The following is a 4,595-nucleotide window of genomic DNA, read 5'->3' on the forward strand; positions in this document are numbered from 1 at the left end:
TGATGGGTGAGAATTTTATTCAAAATATTCAAGGAGACTGGAAGATATGTTTCCTGACAAGAAGCGTTATTTTAAAACACTACATGCAGAAATGTTACCCCATTTTCTTTATCTTCTGGGACATTTCATTTTGACGGTACAGCTTCCTGAGCATGTCAAAGTCTGAATCCTCTGCAGAGTGTTAGGTGTACTTACATCTTCTATATGTATTCGACATCCCACAGACATAAATGAACACTTGTTTTACTCTGTCAGTGTTGCATATCATGTGCAGCAAATTTCACCTCCCTGTGCCTTGTTTCACCTTGTTATTGTTTTTTAAAATGCTTCTGTACACCGCCCTTGAGGCCCGAATGCAAGTCACCATCTACATTTCCAATGGAGACTAAATTAATCTTTTATGGAAAAAAAATTTGAGGCTTTTTTATCCTGAAAAATAGACCATAGTGAATGCAGTGGTGTTAAAATATTGGCCTTTAAAACCCTTCTTCAATCGTCCTTATGAAGGGGGACAGACAAATACACATACACTTATTTTGGTCGATATTTGGCATATTTGAAGTTATTTTTCCTTATCGTCTACATCAACTGAAGTTTACTGTAGTGAGCGCATCAATTCCACTTTTGTTTGCCTGTGTCACTGTGATTGCAGCCCTAACACATTGAGGCTTGTCATTGATATCGGTTTCCCCGTGCTTGAAACACTTTGCCCATTGTCTAACAGTGCTTACATCAATGGTATAGTCGCCATACACATTCTTTAAACACCTATGAATATCCACTGCAGGAACCTCTTCGGAGCATGCTGTGATGTCACGTGACCGACCACAGTGCCACTCAACTTAAAATTGGTGAGAGATACAAATCTTTCAGTGTGATGTCGCACAGCTTTCCTACATCGCTTTGGTGACAAACTGAAAAATAAGAGGCATTACTTTTGTATTGACCCTCGTATATGAAAAGGTAAGCACGTTGTGAGACGGATTATGCAAATGAAAATGGCCACAAATTTTAATGGAACATTTGAATGCAAAAATAACAACGGCAAAAGTTTCCTGACTTCCAACTTCAACAAAACACCATTATTGCATGAAGATGAAAGTGTAGCGATTGCATAAGGAGGGCCACAAATGACAATGTAGAAGATGGGTATATGTCAATGAGTTGAAGAATTAGGCAACGTAAGTGGTCCACTTCAGTATAAAAGTGATTTTGCTTTTGAAACAAACAAAATGCATCGATGAAAAATATCATCATTCATTTTGATTATCATTAAGCTGCTTCTATATAATTTGTGCATCGGAAGAATTCCACATGGAGCTTTCATTTTTACACTTGTTTCCATAGCTTCTGCCAAAATCATATCCTGCATTTATGTAACATTGCAAAGAGGGAAACAATCTTAGGGAAGTAAACCTGACAATGTCTTTTGCAATTGCATAGATTTTTCTTTCTGACTGAAAATACAAGTATATTTAAAAATCTTTTGGTTGGTTGAGAAATCAAAGCATCTTATCACATGTTCTGTATGTAGTAGATCCCCTGTCATGTGGAGTGTTGGAGGGCTTTTATGTTCCTCAAAGTGTATCAGTGGCTCTCCCTGCTGATATAGATTCTGCCCAAATGTTTAGTAAACTGGCACGGAAGCTTGGCCATGTGCTTTCTCCCTGGCACCTACAATCAGTAGGGGACTGCAACAACAACCACAAAAAAACACCTCCGCAAGGGAACAGCAATCTTTTGGTGTTCCAAATGAATCATTTTTAACACAGCAAATTAAACATCTTTATGCAAACCAAATTTTGCATTTTTCCCCTGACAATACCACAGATTCCTTTGCATTAGGAAGTCAGATTCAGAGAAGGATAGCTTGTAAACTTTACCTCCACAAATGTTCACCATCGTATATCCATGGCTCAGTTCCACCGATTAGTGGGTCCGCAATTGAGGACAATCTGCCATTCGCTTAAAACTTATATTATGAGTGCTCCCACTCTCATCCCCTCCCTACACCCTCACTACCCTGGAAGGCCTGGGGCTCAGAATGTCTGCAGTAACAATTTCTGATTTAGTATCTCAAATTTAAGTCACGTTTGCAATCAGTATAGAGAAAAGAAAATGTGATCAGATATGTGTAGATACATTTAAACTGCCAACTATAGCAATCTACTCTGGCTCGATGAAACTGAATTTTTTTTTTTCAAGTGAGTGTGTAAGGAGGCTCACGGCCAGAATAATTTCTGGCGCAGTGAGTATAATGACAGGTCTTCATAGCACATCAGCCATCTGCCGCCGGGTTCGAGGCGGTGTCAAAATACATCAGTGGGGATTTCGGCTCAAATGGCTTTGGCTTCTGCTGCTGGAAAAACAGTACAACAACCATTCCACACCAAAATATAGCATTATTTCATAAAATTCTGCACTATACAGCAAATAAGCAATCTTTGGTTTCTTCAACTGTTCAGAGAATTAGACTGTGCATTTAAAATTCATGGTATTGAAGTTTTACAGTCATTATAATGACTGTCACATTATACAAAAGCCAATATATCTGCTCAGCAGGAGGTTAACACATCTACATTGTGAGGACTGAAGAACTGGAGGAACACCTGGATTCAATTTCACATCCAAATCCACTCGATTTGCTGAGGCCCACACAATGTGGAAATAATTGCAGCTCCACATACTGTATTTTAGGATGGTTATATGTTCCTCGTCCCTCATCACCTATCATTCCTGTTTTCTTCCCAGTTTTTTACTTCGATCTGGGCATCAAGTCATGACCCGCATGTCTCGAATATGGTTGCTGGCATAGTTCTTCCATGATGCAGCTCGGTTCCTCGCTTCACTCATTCTGCCCAGCAGAGAGCGCCCCCGCTTCTTGAATCCACCAGTCGTTTGGCACCTCAAGCCAGAGCGTTCTGCAAGGAAACGGCTCTGGCTCAATACCCAGATAACAAATGCATAAACAGGTGGACATAAAACGTCACATCATTTATGAGTTACTGAATCTGGCTGGTGTTTGCACGAATAAAGTTTGGGCATAAAACTGAAATGAAAAAGGTGAACCCATTAACTGGATGTAGTCATCCATTTGACATCCCAGCTGATCGACGTGTTGGCAAAGACCAGCAAGTTGCATGGCCAATCTATTATACTATCTATTGGTGGAAAGAGATGCTATTAAATAAGTAAAGGTTCTGCCTGTGTGGTCTCTGTGGACCTTTTGACAATCACAGTACCAGGACTGCCATTGCATTCTGAAGAACTATGTACTTTTGGATGGTGCTTGCAATACCACTAACAATAGGTTTTATCCAAAAATGGACCAGACAATTCACCAAATCTTCAGCCAGTTGAAGTCAGCAATCATACTTGAAAATGGCTCTTTATATCTCACTTAGTAGAAGTGTAACGATGATGTGCATTCGATAACATACTGTATTCTAATGAATAAATTTTAACCTTGGATAATGAAGGAATGCCCCTTCAAGGAACTGGAAAAGACATGTAACAGCAGGACACAGGAATGCATTGTACAGTAGACACAGAATGTTGATTTTTGGAAATATTATAGTCATACAATTATTGTCATACAAAAGAGTACAAAAGTAAACATCAAATAATAAAATAAAGTACAGCAGTTTAACCACAAATCTTTATCTTATAGTACCTTTTTGGTGCCCTTTTGTCCTTCTTTACTCTTCTGAGATTGCCTTTGGAGGAAGACTATCTGTTTTGCAACCAAATTCCCTTCACTGCAAGAGAGACATCATTCCACTATTTAAAGGCTTTTCATTTCCAACATTTGTTATTAATCTCTGATAGCTCAATGTTTAATCGGTTTTGGTGCATTTCACATTTTTCCTACAGTGAGCTTGTGTGTGTGTGTGTGTGTGTGTGTGTGTGTGTGTGTGTGTGTGTGTGTGTGTGTGTGTGTGTGTGTGTGTGTGTGTGTGTGTGTGTGTGTGTGTGTGTGTGTATATATCTATCTATATGTATATATATATATGTAGAAATGTATATATATATATATATATATATATATATATATATATACATATATATATATATATATATATATATATATATATATATATATATATATATATATATATATATATATATATATATATATATATATATTGCGGTATTCGCGCCGCCCGGGCGTGCTGACGGCCACGTAACTCGAATCGCGGCACGACGCCCACCGGACGGACAATCCAGTCGTGACCCTCTCGGACTAACGCCGGGAACCAGTCACGGGTGGACCTTTCGGTCTCACCGCGATCGAGCCAATCAGCCCCCGCGTGGGATAGGGTTGCTCGCCAAATTCGACCTACCTAAGTACCCACGCGGAGGGTAGACCGGGCGATCGCACCTCGCCGCAGGTCGACCAGGACACGGGCCACTTAGCGACCCGTTCCGTACTATCGGGATAACCGGCGGTGTTATCGTCGACCTCGACGGTTCGATTAATTATCGGGCGTATTCAGCCCACTACCAACCCTTTACGTGAAGCAAGATGAGGATTCAATGAAGGAAATGACGAAGCGAAGCGGGAAACAGTTCAACACAAAGCACATTTATTCGCG

At 39.9% G+C, this 4,595-nt stretch overlaps 1 long non-coding RNA gene across 2 annotated transcripts in view; it reads right to left on the reverse strand.

Moving 5' to 3' along the window:
* Positions 1 to 984: 984 nt before the first annotated feature.
* Positions 985 to 4,595, reverse strand: part of LOC147032896 (uncharacterized) — a 25,993-nt gene continuing 22,382 nt past the window's right edge. For both annotated transcript variants that reach the window (XR_015055398.1, XR_015055397.1), the window contains 2 exons: positions 3,674 to 3,758; positions 985 to 2,921 (listed from right to left, as the gene is read on the reverse strand). This is a non-coding gene — a long non-coding RNA (uncharacterized LOC147032896). The remainder of the gene's footprint in view (positions 2,922 to 3,673; positions 3,759 to 4,595) is intronic.

Source organism: Eptatretus burgeri, chromosome 2, assembly GCF_056783735.1.
Source record: "Eptatretus burgeri isolate ZD-2024b chromosome 2, Ebu_testis_v1, whole genome shotgun sequence".
In the NCBI taxonomy this organism is placed as follows: Eukaryota; Metazoa; Chordata; class Myxini; order Myxiniformes; family Myxinidae; genus Eptatretus; species Eptatretus burgeri.